At 46.7% G+C, this 15,970-nt stretch overlaps 1 protein-coding gene across 2 annotated transcripts in view; it reads right to left on the bottom strand.

Moving 5' to 3' along the window:
* DSEL (dermatan sulfate epimerase like) overlaps positions 1 to 15,970 on the bottom strand; it is a 71,356-nt gene that overhangs the window by 45,172 nt on the left and 10,214 nt on the right. Inside the window, exon 1 of one of the 2 annotated variants that reach the window (XM_077492384.1) lies at positions 14,056 to 14,199. The exons of the other annotated variant lie outside the window; for it this stretch is intronic. The gene's annotated coding sequence lies outside the window, so the exon portion shown is untranslated. Of the gene's footprint in view, positions 1 to 14,055; positions 14,200 to 15,970 lie in introns of those variants that run through there. 2 annotated transcript variants of the gene reach the window in all.

Here is a 15,970-nt window from a genome sequence, read left to right as displayed (position 1 = left end):
GACTCTGTGGAGGCTGGGGGGGGGATCATATTCTGTTGACATTGTCCTTGTGGCCCAGGGGAAAGTGTAGGTGGGCTGGAGAGATGACTTGCCTTTGATCCTGCTGAGCATCCATGAGGAAGACACGAGGCTGGTTAGCAGTTTCTGCTGCGGCGGTCATCTTGGTACACCCAGGCCGGTTGGTCTGCTCCAAGTTTTCCCTGGGAGCCCGATTTAACATGCGGGGGTGTTCTCTGTGGGTTCCGGGGGGCTGTGCACCACGAAATCGTGGTGCAATGCGACTCGGGCTGGTGCTGTTGGTGCCGATCAGCCTGAGGTGGCGCGGAGCTCCGCGACTAAGCGTCCATCACGGATCCCTCACGCATGCGCACTCTGTAAGGAAGTTATTTTATGTGCCATAGAAATTGTACTTCTGTCTATCCTGTTCTGTAATATACATAGCTCTGCCCTACAGTACAGCTCTGTTTTGCAGGTAAGTAGGCCCGGTTTGAATTTAGGTACTTACACTACACTTGCATTAACAAAAATAAAAAATCATGTGGAATTATTATAAATCTGTATTCATTTTTTCTGTGCCTGGATTTTGACTTAAACAATTTTGTTTTCAAGAAAAAAAAAAAAAAAGACACCACGCTTATTTATATTTAATCATATGAACTTAACATTTTACATTGTGTGGTAAGGTAATAAATGCTGTTAAAATAATTTAGCTGATTCTGGCTCTCATTTTATAATCTATTACTAAACCCAACAAAGTATAAAAGAATATTCAGTTCACGTTACAGTTGTGCAGGACTTAAAAATAAAGTGGGAATACTATTTGTATGACATGGAGAGTTGTAAAATATTTTTGCAGCTCTACAATGGAACATTTGGATTCTTTGGCAGGAGCTGTATAGTATGAGCAGCAGTAAAAAAAATGTTACAAGAATGTTACTTCTACCATAAAAGAGAAATGGATTGTAGGTTACATATTCATCTATATACTAATGAAAATGAAATTATCAGCAGCACTGGTTGTGAACAAACATTTAGATGAAGGGAAATATAGGATGCCAAACACAAAACAGTCTTTATTTTTAAAAATAAAAAAAATAAATAAAATAAAATGTACCGTTCAGAAGCATGAATTAGCCCTAAATAGATTCAGAACAAGGAGTTACTATATTACTATTTATTTTTACTTTTATTAGAGTCCATTCAGACCTATCTAAAGTCATTTTCAATGGCGAACTAACATTCTAAGGCCGCGTACACACGTGGCGGACTGTCTGGCCAACTAAGTCCGTCAGACAATCCGACAGACAGTCCGTCATACTTTCGAATGAACGGACTTGCCCACACACGGCACTTTTTGAGCGGACTAATACGGCGGACTAAGTCCGCCATACAATCCGCCCTACTTTTGAAATGAACGGACTCGCCCACACACTGGGAGGAATGTCCGCTCATTTCGAGCGCGTCTCCAGGTAGGCGGGGCCCGCGAAGGAGACGTTGCTGGCCCCGCCGCCTGGAATGGACTTAAAGGGGAACCCCAACGCCCAAAAAAATCGGCATGGGGGTGCCCCCCAAGTCCACAACAGACCCTTGTCCGAGCACGCTACCCGGCCGGCCAGGAAAGGGGGGCGAGCGAGCGCCCACCCCAAAGCACCTTGTCCCCATGTTGATGAGGACAAGGGCCTCTTCCTGACAACCCTGGCCGTTGGTTGTCGGGGTCTGCGGGCGGGGGGCTTATCGGAATCCGGGAGCCCCCTTTAACAAGGGGGCCCCGGATACCGGCCCCCCACCCTATGTGAATGAGTATGGGGTACAATGTACCCCTACCCATTCACCTGTAAAATAAAGTACAAAAAAAAACACAACACAGGGTTAAAATATTTTATTGCACAGCTCCGGGGGTCTTCCGTCTTCGGGGGTTTTCTCGCCGGACTCCTCCGCTATCTTCTTGTAGCTCTGTTGCTAGCGGAGGAGTCCGGCTTTCTTCCTCCCCGCCGGCCTCTTCTCCCGACTTCAGGGGTCTTGTCCCCCTCTTCGGTTCTTCTGCCGGGCCACCGCGCCTTCTTATAGCTCTTTTACAGGCGGTGGCCCGGTCTTCTGTCGCCGCCGTCGCCTTCCGTTCTTCTTCTTCTTCTCCAGGAGATGTTGCCTCGACGATCTCTCCGGCCGGAATGCCAGAGCCGCGCTGCGCGGCCACTTATATAGTGACAATGGGGTGGTGTCCAACATTCCGAAAGACTTAGGCCGCGTACACACGGGAGGACTGCCTGTCCAACTTAGTGGGCTTCAGCGGACTTTTTCAGCGGACAGTCTGGCGGACTAAGTCTTTCGGAATGTTGGAAAGACTGTCCGCTGGACTCGCATTTCGGCGGACAATCCGCCCGTGTGTGTGCCAGTCCGCCCTACTTTTGAAATGAGCGGACTTTTCCCGCCCACCCCCCCTTCCCCAAGGCACCCCCCCATGTTGAGGGCACGCGGCCTAGTATGGCTCAGGAGGGGGGGGGGCGCTCGCTCGCCCCCTTTCCTGGCCGGCCAGGTAGCGTGCTCGGACAAGGGTCTGTTGTGGACTTTGGGGGGACCCCCACGCCGATTTTTTTCGGCGTTGGGGTTCCCCTTTAAGTCCATACCAGGCGGCGGGCCCCGCCTACCTGAAGACGTGCTCGAAATGAGCGGACTTTCCTCCGCGTGTGTGGGCGAGTCCGTTCATTTCAAAAGTAGGGCGGATAGTATTGCGGACTTAGTCTGCCGTATTAGTTTGCTCAAAAAGTGCCGTGTGTGGGCAAGTCCGTTCATTCGATAGTATGACGGACTGTCCGTCGGATTGTCTGACGGACTAAGTTGGCAAGACAGTCCGCCACGTGTGTACGCGGCCTTAGTCCGCCAGACTGTCCGCTTAAAAAGTCCGCTGAAGCCCACACTCTAGCAGACTGTCCGCTGAAATGTGTTTCGGCGGACTAAGTTGGGCAGACAGTCCGCCTGTGTGTACGCGGTCTAAGGCAACGCACTCACAGTGCAGCGCAACACAGTGCTCGACAGCTTTGGGGCGCCTGGTCATAAACATGGGGCATGTCTGATTTTCTGTCCATTTAGGTCCGTTGGCATTCAAAATTATTGGGCCATGTTTCTCAAAATTCACAATAACATGCATTTGATAATGCACTGCAATAGACTGCATAGATATTAATGACTTAGGTAGCTTTATGATCTCTAGCTGAACTGTACAAAGTAATTGGAAAAGTGGGTAGTACTTACATAAAATGTTTCATGTGACATATACACAATCACTAAGTAAACAAAGTATGACATAACCACTTAACCTCTAGTAGATTTATGGGGATACCATGACCAGGCGATTTTTTGGGATACACCACTGCGTTATTTTAACTGACAATGGCACAGTCATGCGACACTGTACCCAAATAAAATGTATGTCATTTTTTTCCCCACAAATAGAGCTCTCTTTTTGTTGTATTGGATTACCTCTGCATTTTTAATTTTTTGTGCTATAAACAAAAAAAGCCTGACAATTAAAACAAAACAAAAAAAAAACATTTTCTTTACTTTATAAAACATGTTCAATAATAAAAAAATCAAAAAAACTTGAAATGTCTAAATTTGTGCCAATATGTACTCTGCTACATATTTTTGGCAAAACAAATCCCAGTAAGCGTATATTGATTGGTTTACGCAAAAGTTATAGCATCTACAATCTATGGGATATTTTTTTTTTTTTTTTTTTTTTATTTTACTGGTAATGGTGGCGATCAGTGACTTATAGTGGGACTGTGATATTGCGGCGGACATTCTGACAGTTTTTGTGGACCAGTGACACTAATACAGTGATCAGTGCTAAAAAATATGCACTGTCACTGTACTAATGACACAGACTGGGAAAGGGTTAACATCAGGGGCGAACAAAGGGTTAACTGTGTTTATGTGTAAGAGAGGTTTTTACTAGGGGGGAGCAGATGGAATGTATTCCTTGCTTTGCAGGTACACAAATTTTATCCCTTTCATCCTGTCACATTAGCAATCTGCCTTGTTTAACCACTTGCCGGCCAGCCGCCGTCATTATACTTTGGCAGGTCAGCACGATCCAGCGAACCGTCATAGCTATAGGTCGGCCCCTTTAAGCCCCCTTCCCAGCGGGGGTGCCGATGCTTGTGACCAATGGTCGCGATGACCGCCGCCCAACAGCGATCGTGGAACGAGAGGCAGAACAGGGACGTGTGTGTGTGTGTGTGTGTAAGCTATTTATTACAGCAAAAAGTATAAAATATTGTATTTTTTCAAAATTTACATTTTTTGGTTTATATGAAATACCATCAAAAGAAAGCGCTATATGGAGGGAAAAAAAAAAGGATGTCAATTTTGTTTGGGTACAACGTCGCACGATGGCACAATTGTCAGTTAAAGAGATGCAGTGCCGTATTGCAAAATATGGCCTGGTCATTGAGCAGCCAATTCTTCTGGGGCTAAAGTGCTTAAATAGGCAGATTACTATCCTGTCTCTCTGCCTGATGATCAGCGAGTGCTAGCGGACATTGAGTCCACGGTACTTGATCAACTCCCACTGTGTGCAAACACAGTGGTAGCGAGCTGCTGTGCATGTGCACCCCCTACCCGGAATATATATATGTGTGAACCGGCAGTGAAAACTGCTATAGAGTGGACGTTAAGTGGTAAATAGGAGAGAAAACCCCGTCCATACAGGCTTAGAATCTAAAAAAATGAAACCGCAAACTTCCTCTAATTGCAACTGGAGAGAAGACACCATCTGATCCAAAACCTGCCACCCCTAAAGAATATTGTGTGCCCACTTCCACACTGTATAGAACCAACTGATATCTCCGCTTACATAATGATGAGTAACTCCTATTCAGGGATGGCTCCCTGTAGTGCACCACTGTACTACAATGCACATCTGCAACACCACTGTACCCCCCTGAACATCTGCCCCATCACTGTAACCCCATGTAATTCTGCCCCACCACTGTACCCCCCTTCTCATCTGCCCCAACACTGTACCTCCCTGCACATCTGCTCCACTGCCATACCCCCATGATTTTCTGTCTCACCACTGAGCCATCTTCCCATCTGTCTTAACACTGAACTTATCTGATCATCTGCCCCACCATTTTAACCCCCTTTCTCATCTGTCCCACCTCTGTTCCCCCATGCTCATGTGTTCCACCAATGTACCCCCTTTCTCCTCTGCACATCTGTCCCACCTCTGCACCCACTGACCCACCACTATAACCCCCTATTCATCTGTCCCACCAATGTACCCTCTTACCCTCTTTTCTCCTCTTCCCTGTCACTGTACCCCCTTTACATCTGCCCCACCTCTGTACCCCCTGCTCTTCTGCCCAACCATTGCGACCCCTGCTCATCTGTCCCACCAGTGCACTTCCTTTCACATCTGCCCCACTGCTGTACCCCCTTGCTCTTCTGTCCCACCGCTGAACCCCCTTCTCATCTGCCTCAACATTGAACCCCCCCGCTCCTCTTTCCCACCACTGTAACTCCCTGCTCATTTGACCCATCACTATACCCCCCTGCTTTTCTGTCCCACCGCTGAACCCCCATCTCATCCCACCTACCACTGTACTTCCTGCACAACTGCGCTACCACTGTAACCCCCCTGCTCATCTGTCCCACCACTGTACCTGCCATGCATGTGCACCCCCTACCCGGAAAATATATATATGTGTGTGTGTGTGAACCGGCTCAGCGGTGCCGCCATGTAGAAGTAAAACTGCTATATAGTGGACCTTAAGTGGTAAATAGGAGAGAAAACCCCATCCATACAGGCTTAGAATCTAAAAAAATGAAACCGTAAACTTCCTCTAATTGCAACTGGAGAGAAGACACCATCTGATCCAAAACCTGCCATCCCTCCTTAAAGAATATTGTTTGTGTGCCCACTTCCACACTGTATAGAACCAACTGATATCTCAGCTTACATCCCCAGCCCCACCAATGTTCCCCCCTTCTCATCTGCCCCACCACTGTACCTCCCTGCACATCTGCTCCACTGCCATACCCCCATGCTTTTCTGTCTCACCACTGAACCATCTTCCCATCTGTCTTAACACTGAACTTATCTGATCATCTGCCCCACCATTTTAACCCCCTTTCTCATCTGTCCTATCTCTGTTCCCCGTGTTCATGTGTTCCACCAATGTACCCCTGTTCTCCTCTGCACATCTGTCCCACTTCTGTACCCCCCTGCCCCACCGCTATAACCCCCTACTTATCTGTCCCACCAATGTAACCTCTTTTCTCCTCTTCCCTGCCAATGTACCCCCTGTACATCTGCCCCACCTCTATACCCCCTGTCCTTCTGCCCAACCATTGCGACCCCCTGCTCATCTGTCCCACCAGTGCATTTCCTTTCACATCTGCCCCACTGCTGTGTCCCTTTTCTCATCTGCCCCACCACTGTACCTCCTTGCACATTTTCTCCACCATCGTATCCCCATGCTCTTCTGTTTCACTACTGAATCCCCTTCTCATCTGTCCTAACACTGATCATATCTGCTCATCTTCCCCACCACTGTAACCCGCTATCACCAATTTACCTCCTGCACATCTGTCTCACCTCTATTCCCCCTGCTCTCCTGTCCCATCACTGTAACCCCCTGCTCATATGTTCCACCACTACACCTCCTTTCACATCTGCCCCACTGCTCTACCCCGTTTTTTTGTCCCACCAAAAAAAACCTTCTCATCTGGCCCAACACTGAAACCCCCTGCTCGTCTGCCCCACCGCTGTACCTTCCTGCTCTTCTGTCTCATCTCTGAAACCCTCCTGCTCATTTTCCCCACCGCTGTAACCTCCTGGTCATCTGCTCCACCGCTGTACCCTCTTCTCATCTATGATATGTGTGATATGCAGAGTAGTGAAAGGAAGCAGAGATGAGACACATCTACCTGTCCTGGCACACTCATCCCACTGATCCACCTGTCACATCCAGCCCACGTGCTTATATATGATGTACGTGATCTATGGGATGTCACATACAAGCATCTGGAATGTATGAGCAATGAGGAGTTCAGATAAGGGTAATTTTCTAAAAGCAGTGGGCCTGTGTGCAGGATCATAAGTTGGGCCCCGAAGCTGAGAAAAAAGTGTGGCGCAAACCGCCACAGCAAAAGTTGGGTGTCATTTTCATTGAATACTGGCTGTGACTTAAAGGGACACAGAGTGCAGGGGTTCAGTAGTAAGTGATACAAAGGTTCAGGAATAATTTCAACAAAGTTCCCAGAAGCTCAACATTAATTTCACAAACTGTCACCTGATTGTGTTTTTCTCAGTCAGTGAAATCCCTTCTTTCTGAGATTGGTAGTGGCAACCAAGGGAGTCATCTTCCTCCAGGTGGTGGATGGGGCTAGCAGGATTGTGACTGGCTTTAGCAGTGGCCAATGACATTCGCCCTCCTCCTGAAAACAAGGACCCCCCCCCCCCCCCCCAGCAGAACTGCACCCAATATCTTTCCCATCACAAAAGCTAACGATCGCAGCTACAGCAAAGTTAGAGAACCAAACAATGTTTCCCATCTTTTACAATATGTTAGTGTCTCACTGACTTCCCTGCGCTGCTCTGCTGATGGGGAGGGAGTCGAGTGCTGGCAAAAGAGGCTTTAAGTGCCGCCGGTGGCACCAGTGACAGGGGTTGCCTACCCCTGCTATATACAGTGTCTTACAAAAGTATTTACCCCCCACCCCCTGGCTTTTTACCTATTTTGTTACATTACGGCCTTTAATTCAATGTTTTTTTAATCTGAATTACAGTATATGTGATGGATGAGAACACAATAGTCTAAGTTGGTGAAGTAAAATTAGAAAAATATATACATAATAAAGTTTTTTTTTTCCAGAAGTTTTTGGAAAATGTGGGAAAAAATGAAAACGCATTTTTTTTACACAAAGTTGTCAATTTATAAGATATTTCTATGTACTCTGGTACTCTAATGGGCTGGTGACAGGTACTCGGGTACTCTGATGGCCTGGTGACAGGTTCTCTGATGGCCTGGCGACTGGTATTTGGGTACTCTGAAGGGCAGTGATAGGTACTCAGGTACTCAAATGGACTGTGACAGGTACTCGGGTACTCTGATGGGCCGTGACAGGTACTCGGGTACTCTGATGGACTGTGACAGGTACTCTGGTACTCAGATGGTCTGTGACAGGTACTCGGGTACTCAGATGGTCTGTGACAGGTACTCGGGTACTCAGGTGAACTGTGACAGGTACTCGGGTACTCAGGTGAACTGTGACAGGTACTCGGGTACTCAGGTGAACTGTGACATGTACTCGGGTACTCTGATGGGCTGTGACAGGTGCTCGGGTATTATGATGGGCTGTGACAGGTACTCGGGTACTCTGATGGCCTGGTGACAGGTTCTCTGATGGCCTGGTGACTGGTATTTGGGTACTCTGAAGGGCAGTGATAGGTACTCAGGTACTCATATGGACTGTGACCGGTACTCGGGTACTCTGATGGGCCGTGACAGGTACTCGGGTACTCTGATGGACTGTGACAGGTACTCTGGTACTCAGATGGTCTGTGACAGGTACTCGGGTACTCAGATGGTCTGTGACAGGTACTCGGGTACTCAGATGGTCTGTGACAGGTACTCGGGTACTCAGGTGAACTGTGACAGGTACTCGGGTACTCAGGTGAACTGTGACAGGTACTCGGGTACTCTGATGGGCTGTGACAGGTGCTCGGGTATTCTGATGGGCTGTGACAGGTACTCAGGTACTCTGATGGCCTGGTGACAGGTTCTCTGATGGCCTGGTGACTGGTATTTGGGTACTCTGAAGGGTGGTGATAGGTACTCAGGTACTCATATGGACTGTGACAGGTAATCAGGTACTCAGATGAACTGTGACAGGTACTCAGATGAACTGTGACAGGTACTCAGATGAACTGTGACAGGTACTCAGATGAACTGTGACAGGTACTCGGGTACTAAGATGGACTGGGACAGGTACTCAGATGAACTGTGACAGGTACTCAGGTACTCTGATGGGCTGTGATAGGTACTAGGGTACTCTGATGGGCTGTGACAGTTACTCGGGTACTCTGATGGGCCGTGACAGGTACTCGGGTACTTTGATGGGCCATGACAGGTACTCGGGTACTCGGATGGACCGTGACAGGTACTCGGGTACTCAGATGGTCTGTGACAGGTACTCAGGTGAACTGTGACAGGTACTCGAGTACTCAGATGGACTGGGGCATGTACTCGGGTACTCTGATGAGCTGTGACAGGTACTCGGGTACTCTGATGGGCTGTGACAGGTATTTGGGTACTCTGATGGACTGTGACAGGTACTCGGGTACTCTGATGGACTATGACAGGTACTCTGATGGCCTGGTGACTGGTATTTGGGTACTCTGAAGGGCGGTGATAGGTACTTGAGTACCCTGATGGCCTGGTGACAGGTACTCGGGTACTCTGATGGCCTGGTGACAGGTACTCGGGTACTCTGATGGCCTGGTGACAGGTACTCGGGTACTCTGATGGCCTGGTGACTGGTATTTGGGTACTCTGAAGGGTGGTAATAGGTACTCAGGTACTCATATGGTCTGTGACAGGTACTCAGGTACTCAGATGAACTGTGACAGGTACTCAGATGAACTATGACAGGTACTCAGATGAACTGACAGGTACTCAGATGAACTATGACAGGTACTCGGGTACTCAGGTGGACTGGGACAGGTACTCAGATGAACTGTGACAGGTACTCGGGTACTCTGATGGGCTGTGATAGGTACTAGGGTACTCTGATGGGCTGTGACAGTTACTCGGGTACTCTGATGGGCCGTGACAGGTACTCGGGTACTTTGATGGGCCGTGACAGGTACTCGGGTATTCGGATGGACCGTGACAGGTACTCGGATGGACCGTGACAGGTACTCGGGTACTCGGATGGACCGTGACAGGTACTCGGGTACTCGGATGGACCGTGACAGGTACTCGGGTACTCTGATGGTCTGTGACAGGTACTCGGGTACTCTGATGGTCTGTGACAGGTACTCGGGTACTCAGGTGAACTGTGACAGGTACTCGGGTACTCAGATTGACTGGGACATGTACTCGGGTACTCTGATGGGCTGTGACAGGTACTCGGGTACTCTGATGGGCTGTGACAGGTACTCTGGTACTCTGATGGGCTTTGACGGGTACTCGGATGGACTGTGACAGGTACTCAGGTACTCTGATGGACTATGACAGGTACTCTGATGGACTGTGAGTGACAGGTACTATGAGGGGTGGTGATAGGTCCTCTTTATGGGGGGGGGCAATCAGTGTGATTGGTGTACACTGTAAGTGGTAACGAGATGTTACCGCAATCTCGTTACCGCGGTTTGTTTACATTTTAGTGCTCACAGCCGATCACGTGGGTAAACAGCAGGCCAATGGCTGTTTACCAGCGTCGGTGACGAGCAGTGTTCCTGGGAACACGCCGCCACCAACGTGCACGCACAGCGCGCTCGTGCGCACGGGCCGTGCACAGTGGGGGTGTGACTTCATCACGGCCGATCATGTGGTAAACAGCTATACCCAATGGCTGTTCACCCCCTTCGGTGGCGAGCGGTGTCTCTGTGACACGCCGCCACCGAAGAAACGATCACGCACATTCCCTGTTTAAACGGGAGGACGTCATATGACGCCCTCCCGCCACAATAGGTGCGCCGCCTGGCCGTCATTTGACGGCCGGCGGTCGGGAACTAGTTAAACATCCTCCATCTGTAAATTCAATTCACGCCACAGTAAACTTCTCCATAGGTCAGTCAGCCAGTCTCCTCACTCATTCTCACTTCTCTTAAAAACCTCAAAACGCTCCAAGTTAACCGTATCACACCATCCTCTCAATTCTCCTACAAAGCTAATGCTGAACATGCACTCATAGATTTGTTTGGTTACCTACAGGATGAAAAAAAGAAATGGAACAGATTCCAAAATCCATGGCAACAGCATGGATGGACAAATCCCCCTTGTGGGGCTATTGCCCGAACAGTGTCTGCAATTGATTGATTGTAGGCGCTGTTCAGCTGACAACTTTCCAGCAGGGTCCTTCGGCATTGAACAATAAACTTTTGTTGAAAATCAGGGTCAAACACTGCTTAAAGGAATCCTTTCACAAGGGGCGGACTCTGGCTGTGAACAACTTGCTCAGCAGTAGATCTGGGCACTGATCCCCACAGATGACAGGTCCGTGTTCACTCCGCTTATGCAAAACGGATGCAGATACAGCCTATTGTCCTCTATGGGTGGTCAGATGTAAATGTCCGTTTACACCCGACTGCCATCCAATCCCCAGCCCAGACCGTAGGGGAATGGATGCCCATATGTATGTTTTAGCGGATTGGATGTAGGAGGGTATAAAACGGTCACATGTGCATTTACACCCGCTGCTCCATAGAGGAGATTGGAGGTTCCAATCAGGTCCGCCTGAAAAACTGACAGATGGGCCCGACTGGAACATTTGTGTGAAAGGGGTCTTACTCAATAGCCAGCCATATAAAAAAATATAAAAAAACAGACTAAATATGTATTACACTTTACCCAGATTTATTCAATCAAATGTTCAAATTTATGCAAAGCATAAAATGATGGAGATAACTATAAGCCTAGGTTCATACATTTTTGCGGAACGCTCTTCATTTAAATGGGCTGCCATGCCTGCATTAAAAAAGGTGTATGCGCCTTTTTGAAAACATGGCCCGTGGTTCTTGCCATGCAATTTCCCTGCAGTACTCGAACCAGCAAACGAGCTGCGTATTTACATGCATGGGAGTGCTATTCAGAATAGTAAAAAGAATGGGTTAATGGATAAATGAGGAGTCAAAGTCTGAAGAAAAAGATTAAGGCGCATTGCCCTGCTGCACTTTTGATAAAGTGCAGCTAACCTGCTGTTTTTGTGTGGGTTATCTGCCCTTTGCTATAAACTTCTTTGAGGACCTGCAGTTTTGGAACAGTTTCAGAAAGTGCACCAGAACTCCTAAATGCTGCATCTTTGGTGCGCTTTTTGAAATTGCACCAAAACTGAAGGTCCTCAAACGTCTATGGGAAAGCGCAGCTAACCCACAGGAAAACTGCTGGTTTGCTGTGCTTTTAGTAGGGCACTGTGAGCCATCCTAAATGTGATACTTGGAGTCATAAGTCTTCAAATAATTGAAAGATAAAAATAACAAAGACAATACTGGAACTGGACCAAAGGGATTTCACAATATCCTGCAGATAATACTTTAAATTTTAATGAGATTAATTCATTCTGGATCTGAATCAATAAGAGATAAGTCACTGCATTTAAACCAGCGTTTGTCAAAGACATAAGAAACCTAACGCTACAACTCTACTATAAATGTTATCCTTGTGTAAAACTTCTACTTTTGGAAAGAGTGTGAGCGTGTTAGACAAACCAAAGCTCTTCCCTTTGATCACTAAAAGATACCTGGTATCTTTTCTTATTTTTTTGGCTTTTTTTTTTTGACATCTCGGCTCTGCACTGTTTACATAGAATTGTGGAAATGGCCCATTAGGATCGGGAGGCAATTTAATGATTAATCGTGCAGCTCTAATAAATATATATATGTATCTTATCTGTGTCTACAAACGTTGACATCTTCAGTATACACAAGTTTTTTTACAATGTGATGGTATGGGTACAACAGCTCTTTAAATTCTGCATTACCTATATGGTAATACCGATTCTTAGATCAGCGACATCTGCAGCAAATACAGGGTGGTGCTTGACCCATGGCAATGCTATCCAAAGCGCACAGGCATAATCTTGTGTATGTAAGGGCCAATTCTTACCAGCCTCTGCGTTACAACAAAGTGGTTGGTGTGTGGTGCAACGGATCACTACAAAGTTGATGTGCCGACTGCGTTACACTGTTTGCCTTTTTTTAGACCAACTACATTGAAATATCACACAGTTACATCGTATTGTATCGGCCATTTGAAAAAAAAGAAAAAAATGGCATGGGTTCCCCCTCCAAGAGCATACCAGGCCCTGGTATGGGTTTTAAGGGGTCGGGTCCCCCCAAAATCCATACCAGACCCTTATCCAAGCACACAGTCCGGCAGGTCAGGAAAGGGGGTGGGGATGAGAGAGCACCCCCTCCTGAACAGTACCAGACCGCATGCATGTTAAAGGGAGCCTCCAGATTCTGATAAGCCCCCCCGTCCGCAGACCCCGAGACAACCAACGGCCATGGTTGTCGGGAAGATACCCTTGCTCCCATCAACATGGGGGCAAGGTGCTTTGGGGTGAGGAGGCATGGGGCCCCCCTGCCCCAAAAGCATCCACCCCCCATGTTGAGGGCATGCAGACTGTATGGTTCAGGAGGGGGAGGGTCGCTCACTCGTCCTCATTCCCTTTCCTGTCCTGCCCGGCTGTGTGTTCGGATAAAGGTCTGGTATGGATTTTAGGGGGACCCCACATGTTTTTTTCGGCATGAGGGTTCTCCTTAAAATCCATACCAGACCAAAGGGCCTGGTATGCTCTTGGAGAGGAACCCATGGCATTTTTTTTTCTTAATTTTGCTGTGGAGTTCCCCTTCAAGATCAGAGCACAAGTCGCATGCCAATGTCAGATCAGTTAAGATCCGACTTTGATCCGACTTCAGTGATATTCAATGGGCTGAAGTATGATCAAAGTCGGACCAAAGAGCATTTTCAAAGTTAGAAACATTGGGAAACATTGCTTTTCACACATCATGCGACATGAGCTCCCAATGTCAGAGTGTTTGTCGTACCAGTGTGAACCCGGCCTCGGACACACACGGACAATTTCCTTGTGCACAGAAATTTTAATTATACACATGTCATATAAAAACTTGGACTTTTGGCATCTCTATAAATGTCTTCAGTTTTCTCTGATTTTAGAGTTACATGAAACTCAACATAAAAAAATTATACCAATTTCTTGAAGCTAGTAAATGTATGAGCAGTGAAACTAGACTTTTATGGGTTAGCTTTTGCACTGGGAGAAAGGGCACACTAATTACTGTTAGCAAGTTGTGCTGCTTACCATTTATTACGTGGCTGGGTGACTTTTGGCTTTGACGGTTTTCACATGCATAACTAATTCTAAGTTCTAAATGTTAGCCCTGTCTTAACTTATACACCGCCTTTTACTGGCATTTTAGCTGTACTTTGACTTGCTGTAAAATTACAGAAGAAATTGTTCATGATGCTTTAGGGAGAATTGCAAAAAAACATGTCACTTGTATCTTTCCTGTCTACCACACACCACTTCAATGGCAGCTCTATCAAGCACTTACAAAAGATGTCAATCCAATTTTCTATCCTTCCTCCTAGAAGGGTACTAGACAGGACAGCAAGCCACTGTTGCCATGGAGATAAAATAAATAAATAGTAATTATATATATATATATATATATATATATATATATATATATATATATATATATATATATATATATATATATATATGTGTGTATATATATATATATTCATACATATATATATATTCATACATATACGCACACAGTATAGTACAGTGGAGGATGGGGCTCCCACAGGTCTTGTATTGAAGCAACAGAAACCAATTTATTGGTTAATGTTTCCATAAGGCACTACTTGTCTTTCTCAGTGACTTGAGACATCGATCAATAAATTGGTTTCTGTTGCTTCAATACAAGACCCTTGAGTGCCTCTTCCACTAACCCATTTGTATTTACTTCCCTTTGAGTGCACGTGGGCAGTCTTTGCTCTTATCCGGGGCCCACTATTGTACCCATATGCCCATCAGCCATAACTTTATGACTACTGACAGGTTAGGTGAATAAAATTGATTATTTTGTTACAATAGCATCTGAAAGTCGGTGGGATATAGTAAGTAGGAAGTAAATTTGTTGTCCCTGAAAGTTGAAAGAAACCAATTGCTGCTGTCAATCACGGCCTGTGCAGAGAGAGCAGGGGGTGGGGCTGAGCCTCTCTGTCTGTGTCTATAGACACAGGCAGCGCAGCTTGAGATCGAGCCTGCAGGTTTGACACAATAGGAGGCGGCTTTCTATGATGGCACACTGAGAAAAGGAGGAACCAGGAAAGCAGGTTTAGGATCCCAGAAGAGAAGATCAGGGCTGCTCTAGGAAAACCATTGCACAGAGCAGGTAAGTATAAACCTGTTTGTTATTTTAAAAAATAGCCTTAAAAATCACTTTAGGGTAAAAAAATAATTCTATGTGCAGCTCCTCCCCTAACCCCCCCCCCCCCCCCCCAACATACTTACCTGAGCCTGATCTCAATCCAGTGCTCTTCCCGAGTGCAGCAGCACTATCGCTGGCTCCTGCTGCTGTCAATCAAATCCTGTGCGGTGGGAGCAGAGGATGGGGTGAGCCTTGTGTGTCAATGAACCCACACAGCCTGTCTCAGAAGAGCGCCCACACATGTGCTACTATAGGAAGCAGTTGTACATACAGAAGAGGAGGAACCTAGAGCACTAACAGGGGACCCCAGAAGAGGAGCTTTGTGGCTGCTTTTGTGCAAAGACATTGCACAGAGAAGGTAAGTATGACATGTTGGTTATTTAAAAGAAAAAAAATTACAATTACTTTAAGAAAGGTTTAAGGAACACACCAACAGGTTTGAGGTGTTGGCCTGGCCTCCAGATCACAATTAAATCAAGCATCTGCAAGATGCCCTGGAAAACAAGTCCAATCAATGGAGGCCCCACCTCACAACTTACAGGATCTACTACTAATGGCTTGGTGGGTGCCAGATACCACAGCATACCTTTGGAGGGCTAGTGGTATCTGCGTCAGGGCTGTTTTGGGGGCAAAAATGGGGACCTACTCAATATTAGGTGGGTGGTCATGAAGTTGTGTCTCCTTGGTGTGGGTGTGCATAGAATATATATATATATATATATATATATATATATATATATATATATATATACAGATATATATATATATATATAC

The sequence above is a fragment of the Lithobates pipiens genome, unplaced genomic scaffold (genome assembly GCF_037356315.1).
Source record: "Lithobates pipiens isolate NorthernLeopardFrog02 unplaced genomic scaffold, aLitPip1_a1.2 Scaffold_19, whole genome shotgun sequence".
NCBI lineage: Eukaryota > Metazoa > Chordata > Amphibia > Anura > Ranidae > Lithobates > Lithobates pipiens.
This window is presented reverse-complemented; position numbering and strand designations above follow the sequence as displayed.